Here is a 13,144-nt window from a genome sequence, read left to right on the forward strand (position 1 = left end):
CACACACACACACACACACACTCCAAAACAAAACCGCTTGCACTTCTCATGCACTTGCATTAGAAAATAAAACATATTTTTACACTTTACAGATTTATTGTCCTGGGTGGAACTGGTCAGTTTGATGGCCCTTTTATTTTTCAAGTGTGGCCCAGTGTGTGTGTGTGTGTGTGTGTGGTTTATGGGCGTGTAACCCTGGGAACGTGGGGGGAGGTGGAGCGCACGGGGCTACGGGTCAGTCCTGACTGACTCTGTCACTTATTGATTAGTTGCCATGGAGAGTTAGTCCGTCCATCTCTCTTGGAGGTGTGTCCCTGAGGGCCAGCAGCACTGCCCAGATGAGCCTGTGGAGGCTTTGTCTGCAGGGGGTCAGTGTGCGTGTGTGTGTGTGTGTGTGTGTGTGTGTGTCTAGTGTGCGTGATTGAGAGCGTGTGACCTCGCTAACTCTCACTCGCACTTCCTCCATCCTCGTCCCTCTTCTTTTCACCCCCTGTGGTACTTCTTCTCCTACTTTAGGCACTTTTGCATCAAACTCACATCTAATCTACTGTTTTTTTTAAATGCATCAATATTTATATACATCTACTCCCCAAGCCCCCCCCCCCCCCCCCCAACCATAATGGGGATTGTAAACAAATTGTCCAAACTTATTGAGCTGTGAAATCCCCTTCGTGGCCCCTGGATTTGCGCTACTCATATGATCCGCTCTCATCTCTGCAGCTCGTATTGTAGTTGTTCCCATCAAACGTTGAGAAGGCGCGGCAGCGGGAGTGAGAGCAGCGGGGCGACGGACGGCCCGGACCCGGAGTTCCAACCTGCGGTAGCTGACGACTGGACTAACAGCCCCAGCAGGGGGCCGTGAGGGTGGCGTTCTTTGCACCTCTTTGGAATAATTAGGAGGGTTTCAAAAGTTCAGCTAGTGACTGGGGCGCCATGCCGTTGTTTTTCGACCCATCTTTGTGAATTCTTGGCCATTTTTTGGTGTTGATAAAACCGTAGTAAATGAGTCGGTCATTCTCATTTTATACATACTTATGTTTTCAAACTTATTTGGAAAGAAAAAACAAACCGAGAACTATAGAATTAGTACAAATCACGAGCACCCAAGAACTGCAAATCACACTTACAGCAGTTTTGCGTGGCATATTTATTCATGCATGCAAAATAGTTAAGTCATTTTGGACAAATTCCCTTTTGCTTTTCCCTCAGTAAGTGAATCAGAACATCTGAGGTGCCTGTTTACAACCTGTGTGAAGCCCATAAGGCCTCAGGTCTCTTCTCCATCTGGACACGGTTGTGGATCTATAACTTTGTAAATTAAAAAGTGCCAAGCCCCAAAACACAGGATTCAGCTCTTATTAAAGCTGATGTAGTTCTTTCAAGAGAAAATGATACAATTACTGACTTTACTGACTATTTTTTGTAAATAGTTGTAAATTAGTATTTAGAATGATGCAAACTTCTCCCCTTAAGAGTATGCGCACAATCTTCTTTGCCCGAAACCTGACAACGGCCCCCGCTATCCTGCCCTAATATCACACCTTGGATGCATAAACATGCCTGTGCTCCACACATCACCCCACCCCGGGGGGAGGTGTGTGGGGGGGGGGGGGGCTGCATGGCTTTAGTGCCGCGCTGTGACACCAATCAGGGGAGATGGCGGGCCCCCTTTGTCATGCAAACACCAATCGCTTCTTGTCTTATTCAAATGTCTGCCCTCTCTCTTTCTCCTCTCCCTCACTCTCGATCAACCCCGACTCCGCTTCGCCCTCCACCCCCGACTTCAGCCCTCTCCCAGCCTCTCCCTCCTGCTCAAGTCCAAGTAAATCCTGGCTGAGAGATGGGAGGGGGAGCCTCCCGGCCCGGGGCCGCTGAGGCAGGCCTCCCTCCTGGGGGTCAGCCTCTGTCTCGGAGCATGGGGCTGTTTCCAGGCCCGACCGAGGCTATTTCATATTCAAATGTTACAATCAGGCCTCTGACCCGCAGGGGGCTCTTTATGGTTGCGGCCCCAGGTCGTAGGGTCAAGATGGTGATTTAATAGCTCAGGCAGAGGAAAGGCGCGGGGGGGGGGGGGCGCAGAGTGATTTAGGGGATGAATGAGTAATAAAAAAGCATTTTTCCTAAGTTGTCATGTAAATTTCAATCCGTATTCAATACGAGGCTGCCACCAGACTGGAGGCCTTTCCTCAATGGCTTTCTAGTGGACTCCAGTCATTACAAAATGAAGAAAGTCCATTCTCCGCTTTTACTCTTGACTTGTGCATGGAGCAAACAGGAGCTGGTGGCGAAGAAGCCCAAGGATTAGGGATGAAGATAAGCAGACGTTAAAGAGTCATCATGCTAGTGTGGTGCCACTGTGTCTCAGATGCTCTGGAGCGGCCTGTTCTTCCTGTCCCCAAGGGTGTGTCCCCGGCTCAGCGGCTCCATTAGCGCAAGACGGGTTGGTGTGTGCCTATATGTACTTGCATAATGCGCTTTTAAGTTTACATGTGGAAACATGGAGGCACACACAGTGCTTGAACCCAATGGGCATGTTTATTTTTTTCCCCCCTGTAAGGTGCAGGTGTTTTTTCATCTGCATTGTGCTCTTATTTTCTTTCTTTCTGTGACTCACACGTTGTGTCATATTCAGGCCATCCCTAAACCTGACTCATTTAAACCACAGGCAAACCCTTTGATCTCACGCACGGTTTCCATGCCACCCTTTGATGCAAATACAAGCAGAGGATCTGTTTTCCAGCCCAGTCCCTACAGGTCAACATTTACCAATGAAATGGGGGCATACTGAAAAATGTATTTATAAATTGACAAAGAATAGGAAATAGGTCAAACTATTTTGGGTGAGGAAAACACCGTGTGGCGCATACTCACTGACACATTCATAATTAGTGACTTTGACAATCAGCCAAGTAACACTTTGAACACAATTAGTTTTTATAACACACACATATACACACCAGATTGAATCAGATAACTTTCACTTAATTTCCCCTTAGATTAAGGGACAGTGATAAACTCATATACAACAAACTCAGAGTTTGGTGCTGTGACTCGTTGCAGAGCGGGTCTGCCCTTAATCACAAGGTTCGGCCACATTCGTCCAAGTGTCCTTGAGCAAGACGCTGAACCCACAGTCTTGCTCCTTGTGCGTTTCCGTTTTGGACTGTCGCCTTGAGGACGGATCCTGTGAACAGGGGACGCGCATTTTTCTGCAATGAATGAAGAGAGTCTACGTATGAGTAGAGTTGATCTGTGTTTCTTAAATGGGAAATACCTATTCTTCATAGTTCTGTTGTAGAGCAAGTAGGAGTAAAAGACGGAACCCTCCCACTCCGTAGCTTCCCTCCCTCGGCGGCGGAGGCCAGAGGCGAGATGAGGTGGAGGGGCCGCTGCAGGGAAAGGTGTAGGCAAGCCTCAGTGGGCACAGCTGTAGCTCCTAGTCATTACTGCTCCTCTGCTGCTCTAGAAGAAAAGGGCCGCTGCAGCCACATGGCCACTCTGCCACGCCTGCCCCGTCCCCTGCCACACACACACACACACACACACACACACACACACACACACACACACACACACACACACACACACACAGAAGCCTGGTAGCGCCAGGCGGCACCACTCGCCGTTTGCCTTCCCCTGTCACGTGTGGCGAAGCAGTGGAGCCAAACGGAGAGGTGTTGCAGGGGTAAAGGCCGGGTCTGGGGTGAGGATGGGCGGGTGCAAAGGTCCTCTCTTATCTCCCGGCTGACCATTCTCTTTCCTTACCCTTCCTCCAACCCCCTCCCCTCCTCTCCCTTTTGTGGCCAGTGCACCTGCAGCCCTTGAGTCCGGGCAATAAAGCTGAAGGATTTGTCTGCCGGAGGTTGGGGGGGGGGGGGGGGGGGGGTGGGGGAATCATTAAGAACAGGGAACACAAAGGCAACAGGTTCCAACTGCGGTTGTTTGATATGGCGCTATGTTATAGTCGGAGTGATGTGCTTGACGTAATGCAGTTTGACAAAGGAGGAGTGAGTTTAAGCAGATTTGCGTCCAGATTTACACCCTGTTTGGGTTGGTGTCATTACGAATCAGTTTTATCTGACGCACGATCAGCTTTAAACCTTTGGCAGCCTTATTTCCATTCAGGGATTACATGTATCGAGCATTCACAACTCTCAACTGTCCCACAAAAACCAGGTGGTTCAGAAAGGTCAACATTTATTTTGACAATAAATGTTTCCTGATCTTTGTGCAATTTTAGAAATCAGCCCAAAGTTGGTCAAGATTTCTACGAGAAGAGGTGTGACATTTAGTGTCTCAATAAAGTAAAACTGATCTCATTACATTAAATCAACATGGTGTCATTTTTATAATGTTTTTAGATTTATTAATGACAAAATATTTTTAAGCATCGAAAGGGAATTCAGAAAAATCTTCTGGATGAAGCTTTTATCTGTTAAGTCGAATGCATCAATGGTTGCGGTCCAGTTATTCAATATATCTTTCCTAATGAATGCGTTGTGAACTGTTTGTTCAGCCTCAATCTTCTGTAAAGTCACTGTCATATTTAAAGGATCTTTATTTAAAACCCAACAAACTCCTCAAACGACGTGCAGACACAACGCATTTAGTGTTGTAACAGAAGAACTCTATGAAGCGGTTAAAATAAAAGCTTTCGTGTGATCAACCCAGTAGCTTCACTTATTGGAATTACAGATTTACATCTACGTGTTCAGAACCAAATGCACAGTGACGGAGACAACAGGCGGAGCATCGTGGTCGTGTGTTCGAGGGTCCCCTGAAAAAGCTGCTTGTGTACTAACAAACCCACACGAAGGTAAGTGTGCTGAGAAGGTGAACTTTTCCCTCGGAACTGAACCGAGGGTTCAACGCAAAACACGGAGGCAAATGCCAAGTGAAATCGCTCTCAGACTCGGTTCGTTTCCCCACCTGTTGTAGTGTTATGTTCAGTCATGTAGAACTTTTCCTCTCACCCGTTGCATGCCGGACCCCCCACATTGTAAATCGGCGCAAAAGAAAAAAAAAAAAAGATTCGTCTCTTTCAGAGTGCGACCATGAAGGCAGAGGAAATCACTCTAAACGGTCTTAATTCTGCCATTAGACGAGAGGCAGCGCCGAGGGGATTGGCTGGCCCCGTGCTCCATATTCACAGAAGCAGGATGAGGCTGAGAAACCTGCTGAGAAAATGGTGTCGTAATCAGGAGCCGGCTGGTTCTGCCTGATCAGGTACACTAGCCCCTCTTCTCTCCCTTCCTTCTCTTTGGTGCCCCCCACCGCCCTCACCCACCCTTTCTTCCTCCCCCCCCTCCCCTCATTTCTCTTCCATTCCCCTGCCTCGTAAGGAGATCCTAATAAGAGTTTGGACGTACTGAGCTCCTCTTATGCGAGGACCTGGCAGGAGGGGACAGAGATGAGGCCTGAGGTGGGGGGTTGAAGCTCGAGGTATGGAGTTGCGGTGGCGGGATGGTGGGGGTTCTCGTTTTTTTTTTTTTTTTTGTTCCCACATTTGATTATTCAGGTTGGCTGAACTAAATTCTAAACCCATAAAATTCGTATCCCCTCTGGGGGACCATTTGCATATATTTCAGTTACCCCCTCCCTCACATCCCAATTCCCCTTTTTTCTCAGAAAGTGAAAGAGAGGGCGAAGCAACCAGGCCTGTCTGGGCTTTAAGATGTCACCGTGGTGTGAAATATGGGCGAACAAGCAGGGTCTTTGAAACCCAAACTAACCCCCCACCAGCTCCTGAGCTGCTGCCACACACACACACACATGCACGGACCCCGTCATCCTCCACTTGTTGCTGTGCTTAAATAGCAATTCAAGTTACATGTTCTGCAACTTTACTCTCAAACTTTTGCACCTGAGGTTCTTTCAGGTGACATATGATTAGGCAGTGTTTGTTGAGGGTTCAATTAATAAGAAAGGGTCATGTCAATGGGCAGATGGGAAAGGAAGCTGCTCTATTTACAGTCGAGGGTTTCCTTCTGTGTTTATGGCCACAATGTATTACTTTACTTAAGTGCAATCATTTGTTTGGCAGTTGTGCACGTGCAGCTATTTACAAAATAACAGAAGCCATGACAGGTCAAACTATGCCATTATATCATCAGGGCCAAAAAACCCGCCGGAGGGCCAGGAAGAGTTCCAAATATTTGATAAACACGTCAAAGCGGTTAAAGCCTGGACTTGTAATTGGGCCAACTCCACCACTGCCGTTGTCGATGTAAGGGATTCGTTTTCAGACAGAAATGTTCCCGAAGCCAGGTCTTAAAATCCCGCTCAGGACGCGTGGCCGGCACGACGAAGTCGAAGGGAACACACGTGTAGCCGGGCACGCGGACCCCTGGATGGAGGCAGGGCTCCAGTCAGCCATGAGAGACACCTGTTCGTTTGTTTGCTTTAGCGAACACAAGGTTTTTTTTGGGGGGGGGTGTTTTCTCCCGCCGTGCCAACCAGGCCCGCTGGCACTACTTCTGCTGCCCATCTGCATGGGTGAAGTTACACGACGGCCTTCGGAGCAGGGGAGGGAGGGGGGGGAGGGAGTCGATGCTTGATGGCATTTTTGGTCACATGGGGTGAGTCGCTGTCATCCTCTAACCCTCCCCTCCCCTGCCCCCCCTCCGGACCCCATTGCCTCCCCCTCCCGTGCCCACTCCCTGGTGCACAGGCAGAATGCAGTGTCAGGAGGGTGAGCACTGAGCGCCCATTGTGTGTGCTAACCAAAGCGGAATGCCCGGGTGACAAAAGGGGGAGGAGTGGGCTCAGGGCACACAAAGCCAGGGGGAGGAGAGGGGTGGAGGAGGAGGAGGAGGAGGAAGAGGAGGGGAGGGCAGGAGAGGGGGGCAATCTGCTGGGGGCCAAATAGACCCGCTCAGCCCCAAAAAACTCTCGGCACCCTGAAAGTCTTCTCCTCCCCCCTCCCCCCTCCCCCCCGGTTGCCTTCTCACCCTCCCCAGGCCCCCCCGGCCTCCCTGGGATCCGGGCTGTACAGTACGCAGGCGGCTGGAAGTTTCCCGTTTGTTCCCGGCAGCGCGAAAGAGGAGAGCCGGCAACAACCAAACCAAAACTATCGAGTGTTGGTTTTGGTGTTATGAGTCACGGCCCCGAGGATCTAAAACGGGATTTATGTGCCAACCGTAGCCGTGATATTCACGCTTTGTCATCAGTCAGAGACGTCCCTTAAGCCCCATGTGTCACTGTCAAACGTTAACAAAACAGGCCCCACGACTTCACTGTTAAACGCTTTTACCAAATCTTTCAGGAAAAATATATTAAAACGTATATTTGAGCTCATCATGTCCCCTTTGCACTTTACTCCTGCCTTTCCACTGTTATGTCAATGACGTCTTTCACTGTACAACTAGTGAGTTCGTATCCATGTTTGTGTAAGTGTGGGGCGGGGGGGGGTGTGCATGTGCATGTACTCACCTGCCTATTAGCTGAGAGCCATCTTGCATGTAGCATTGCATGTCAAAGCCAGCCTCTCTACTCCCACACAGGACCCGGGGCAACAGTGCGGCCACTTTAAAACACACAAGACAAACCCTGAATTAACTCCGTCTTAATACCAATATATCTGCTGTAGCTGCAAGTAGGAGCACATCCACTTTAGACAGGCGTCTGCGGGACCTCTGTACTCAGCAACAGCAGTCAAATCTGGAAAAATCTCTGTTTAGGGCTGATCTGCATACAAAACGTATATTAAATATGCATCCTTAGCAACTTTCTTTTTCTTTTTTTCATTCAATTAGAACATTCAACTCACTCGCTGCTAACATCAAATCTTTTCCTTGTAGTAAAAATGACCAGATACACCACCCAGGTTCGGCTGTTACCATTGAAGCCACGGGGTCACTTTAAAGAGACCCTTTCGTCCCTTGTGGTCTTTCCTCTTTCCCAAAATGATGACCGGGCAGATCAAAGGGTATAGGCTCTAAAGAATACTCTTAATGGCGACTCCCCCTCCCCCCTTGCCTTTTTTCTCCCACTCCCCTCATATGCCCACTTCACATCTGAACTCCCTCCTTCTTTCATTCATGCGAACCTCAGCCTTTCCCATAGTATTTACATACGCCGCTGCAGGGCAAAGGTAGTTCCCCGTTTTATCTTTGCTGAGTTCATAGGAAGTATCTTGCTGAGTTGTTGTGGTTTATGTGTTGTTAGTGAAACACAGAGGGTCAAATGCAAGCCTCTGGGGCATGTTTAGGTCACAGAGTAAACCTGGTAAGGTCGAGCCCAGTACTTTTGTGGCTAACACAAAGTGTGAGTGTTTTTTCGGCGGCTCTCTAGGTGCCGCGCGCGCGTGCGCTCATGCATGCATGGACATCAGTTGCGTGAATGTCAGGTGAGTTTGTGCTGTCGGTGCTGGTGCAGTCAAAGCCTCTTCATCAGTGCTGACCCAGGCAGCCATCATTGTTCTCGAGCTGTAAATCACGCTACTGCAATCAGGGCCCTGATCTAGGCTTCTCTGAGCCCCCTCCACTCCAGATGATTCCCCTCCTGATTGGCCTAACAGGACTCCTGTCTGTGGTGGCAGATTAGCATGGATTGTTTCTTCTCCGTGGCATATAGATCGAGGTATGTTAGCATTCGCACCTCCGCAACGAGGCCCAGGGTTATTTGGAAGCTGCAAAAATGCAAAGAAAGGGCAGACATTCCTAGTTTTGATGGATCTAAAGTGGTGGACAAAATAATGGGGAAGCCCAACCCATCCTCGAGTACTTGTTTATACTGCATTTGGGTTGATTGGGTTTATTTTTAAGGCCTTCGTTTGTGTTGTTGAAATACCTTCAGGTGTTTTCCTAAAAGCAACTACAAACATTGGACAAAAAAAACCCCAAATAACCTTTCTAGCATGTTGGGATTGAAGTGGTACCCAAAATTGGGAATTTTTTATGTAACAATTACAGTCATATTTGACGTTTGTAGAAGCGAGAAGCTCTTTGGCATGATGTCCTCTGAGGCTATGATGACCTAGAATAAAAGTTGAAAATGAAATGGCCTCGAGGTTCCGATCAGCATTATTGGCCTTATGTGCTCATGCATGCATCCCCCAGTTGAATCAGGCTTTCCTCATCTGAAGGGACCTTCACATTTACCTGTATTTGCGACCACCAATTGTGACCGGCGGCTAAAGTCTCCTGTCTTTTTAAAGTGTGAAGACACTTTGGTCGTTTTTCTCTCAGACCACGTGAATTACAATAAACGGAAAGGTTACCGTTCACAATGGAATTTCACACCAGTAACGGCGAAAAATAAACTGCCCACCGCGGCTTTAATTTGTTCAGCAGGCCTCACGTTGCCTGCAAGAGTTCCCACCTACTGCAGCTCCTGTAGTTCTCACTCGCGGGGGTCATTTGTCCTCCCAGCAGGAAACCATTGGCCTGAGTACCTAGTCAACGGCAATCAGGGAGTGACCAATGCCCGGAAGCCAAGGCCCAAGGCCTCCCACGGAGAGGGAGCCTTCGCTGATCGACCAGTAGCTGCAGCTGTAACGGCAACCCGCGGTTTGAAAGTCTGAGATGTAGGTATTAATTCCAAGATCTCATAGCTGTGTTTCAGTATGAACGAGTTAAAAGAAAAAGCTTTGTTAAGAGATTGTGAAATCGGCAACGTGCTTTCCTAGTATAGTTCTTTGCTTGTTTGCTCCCACTGTGAGTCAATGCGTTTCCAAAAGGATTTTTGAAAACGTACCCTCTTCCCTCTCTCCGCAACTCCATAACTGGCTGAGTTATGTTGTGCTGGAGACAGCCTTTGTGTGTAAGCGCCGCGGAATCCTAATGACATCACAGTGATTTCAAGCTCCGTGTTCAGTGATCACGGGGATCACAGGTCCCACGTCTGGTTAAATAGGACGGGAGGGAGTGCTTAGACACACACACACAGTCAGAAACAGTAAGGTTACAGTGTGAGTGTATGTCATCTGCGATAATCTGAATTAAGAGTAGGATTTCTGGCACAATGTCACCTATGCGCGAGGTGCGTGGGGAGGAGAAGGCCGCCTTAAAGGGTCAAAGCTTCAGCATGATGTTTTGAACAGGTTGTATGACAAGTTGTTCTTCCTTGTCAGTGCACGAATGGCAAACGGATGCTTTTATTTGAGAGATTAGAGTAAACAGATGACAGGAAATGAGGGAAGAGAGAAAGAAGGAACGACACGCAACAAAGGTCCCCGGCCGGATACAAACGGGGGATTTTGCGGTTCATGGTTGGCACCCTAATCCCTCGGCTTCCAGGGCGCCTCTCGACAAGACAATAACTGATTATGACACTTGACTTAAAGTTGGAACTGGTCTTGAAACATTAATACTGATGACTCACCACAAACTTACATAAGTGAACAAAGCCATCAAAAAGAAGATTCATTTTTTTTTTCTCCATTGAACATCAACAAAGCCGAGGGGAAAAGAGTGAGCGGCCCAAATCTGTCGACCCATCATCGCGGGGAACTTTAATTTGTGAGTGTAAATTTATGCCTCTAATGAAGAGCTCAACAAGATTAACAGATTTTAGTTGAGACATTACTGCAATTATTATTATTATGTTTTCATAAAAAAGTACTTTAAGGGCTTAATTACAGGCAGAATAGACTTGGTGAGTTTTATTTAGCAGTTGAAGTAATGTGAGTGGTAGAAAGGTAGAAAGTAAAATCATTATAAAATATGTGTAGATGTGTAGATTGTGAAAAACCAACATGTCACACAATTGTAGAGACATTTGCACTCAGTTGCTCCCTGTCAGAGGATGCTGAAGGCTTTCATCACTGGGGGAATTCTACAGCAGGAGGGAGGGACGTTGCCTCTGGTGTACATATCTTCATGTCTGATGATCTTTGACATGAACGTGATGGTAATTAAGGTGATTTACGACTCGTTCCTCCAGCTGTTCCACCGGTGTATTTACGTGGGCCGCGTTATTTTTTGTCCAGTGGCTCATCATAGTTCTCTCCAATTAAAAAAACCAAACCACTTTGATTTGGACATTATTTGCCCACTTGGAGACAATTCTGAGCGTGCTGGTTTTCGCTTGAGCTCGGCCAGTTTTTCAGGCTTGATCACGTTTGCCTAACGATCACACGTGCATGCGTTGACGCGTCATGCATGTGTTTGCCTATCGCCTACCTATCGTTTTCCTTTGCAGGGTGGGGCGAGTGGTCTGCGGGGTAGACGGGTGGTGCTTGGACCTCATCTCCCAGGAAGCTCTCTGCGCTCCAGAAACATGAGCTCGCAGCCCGTTTAAGACAATGAGGGAAACACGTGAGACTCCGGCACACGGCGGCTAAAGTTACCTCCTCGCTCTGAACTTTTGGCCCCGGGTGCAAAGCCTACCCTCCCTTATGACTCCTGCAGTGCTCCACCTGTCTCCTCGGTCTCATTCCTCCCTTCGTTCGGTACCTACCTTCATCTTGCGTCTCATTGCGCAACTTTATCGACTGGCAGGTTTGTGTCTTTCGACGAAGCCGCTGTTTATTTCAGTCCGTATACAGTTCTACTGGCCTCTACTACTCCTTCCCGTGTCACAGGTCAGGGATGACGAACGATCGTTTCAGCGAATCGCTCATCGGGGGGATTCCTCCGCTTTTGTACGATTGTTTGTTTGCTGTCGGTGCCTCCAGACGAATGGCTGGCAGGGCCCCCGCCATCAGATCTCCATCCATCCGCAGTCCACGCGGGGAACTCTTTCCGCCAGCCAGGAAAAACCTGACTTTCAAGTCTCCCACCCACACCTATTGGACCGCTCTCCTCTCACCTGTGCAAATATGAAAGAGGGAGATGGAGAGAGGGAGGGAGGGTGGAAAGGAGTGAAATGGAAAGATATCCCAGCCTTTGGTTATTGGGTGGGGCGCAGAAAAGAATACCACGCAGCTGAGCAAACCTCCGTACCCATCGGACCTCACCTGTACACTTCTCTCTCTCTCTGTGTCCCTTAATCCATTCTCTGTTTCTGTAACCGGCCCCACAGCGATGGGGGTTTAAGGCGTTCTTTTATGGCCTCTGAATAGAGATTTCCTTTGAGGTTATGGAGTCGATACACTCTCCGACGTCACTTTTGTGCCGTGGTCACAATGTGGAGTGATTTGCTGCCTCGGGGGACACATACTCTTTAGAAGTGTTCCTGTGTAGGTGAAGGTATTATCTGGATGTTATTCAGGAAATCCTTTTATCTAACGAGATCCGCCGCAGATGTTTGACTTCATTTAAGAATGTAGCCTATAATCTTTATTAGACTTTAGCAAACTAACTCGATGAGTGAGGAGCGCGGCTGGTGACGTCAATGGCAACATGCCGGATGGACTGAAACAAAACTGAATCTGTGGAAGGCCTTAACGAAAATGAAAAAGCTGTGAGTGGGTGTGGGGGGTTCGGGGTACATTTTAAAAAGAGTACCACACAATTAGATTCAGTATACTTTCCTTGAGACGCGTGAATGCTGGAATACAATCTGTTCATCAACAGCGTTGCGCCCGGCTGAAATGTCGCGTGCTTGTTCGTTAGGCAAGAGAAATGTGTAGATCTGAATCTTAACGGAAAGGAGGTAAAATCACAAACTATGTGAAAATAACCAACAAAGACGTCCAGCAGAGAGACGTACAAACTAACTTTTCCGGTCCGCAAACTTTTTTTGCTGCCCCGCTGTTGTTTGACGTGGCCGCGGAGATGGTGAGGTTTAAGTGGAGCATGTCGCGTGAAGGCAGGCACAGACGCTCCCACCTTCCCGCCTCTCTTCTCTCGCCTTCTTCTCTCTCCACTCTGCAGGTTTGGGCCTGAAAGACGTGCCAGACCTGCTGCCAAAGCATCGGCCTCCACCTCACCCTGCAGTCATGGCTGAGCACACACGCATGCATGCCCACTAAAACACGCACACAGGCAGTGTTAAAGTCTCACATTATCTCTCACGTTTCTTTTTCACGCAGGCTTTACTTCTTCCTATTTCCAATCCCCCCCCCTGCATGCATATGTACCCAAGACCTTTTCCAGACGCACAACGTTTGTGCCATTTTGCATGGCGTCTATCTGACTCTCGAGCCTCTCGTCTACGACCAGACGGGCCGCGTTCACACAGTCTTCCCATGCGACAAACATAAACAAACACATGCGTTTGTTTTGTTTTTTTGTCAGTGTGTTTTCAGGCATGTCCTATT

The 13,144-nt window shown here is 48.4% G+C and overlaps 1 protein-coding gene and 1 long non-coding RNA gene across 2 annotated transcripts in view; one reads left to right on the forward strand and one right to left on the reverse strand.

The window, feature by feature from the left end:
* sox3 (SRY-box transcription factor 3) overlaps positions 1 to 13,144 on the forward strand; it is a 43,469-nt gene that overhangs the window by 15,157 nt on the left and 15,168 nt on the right. The gene's annotated exons all lie outside the window — the stretch shown is intronic.
* LOC120817391 (uncharacterized) lies at positions 1,158 to 11,762 on the reverse strand. Its single transcript, XR_005711964.2, has 3 exons — positions 11,401 to 11,762; positions 3,275 to 7,525; positions 1,158 to 3,184 (listed from the first exon to the last, which is right to left on the reverse strand). It is a non-coding gene; the product is annotated as an uncharacterized LOC120817391 (long non-coding RNA).

This window comes from Gasterosteus aculeatus, chromosome 4 (assembly GCF_964276395.1).
Source record: "Gasterosteus aculeatus chromosome 4, fGasAcu3.hap1.1, whole genome shotgun sequence".
NCBI classification, from domain to species: domain Eukaryota; kingdom Metazoa; phylum Chordata; class Actinopteri; order Perciformes; family Gasterosteidae; genus Gasterosteus; species Gasterosteus aculeatus.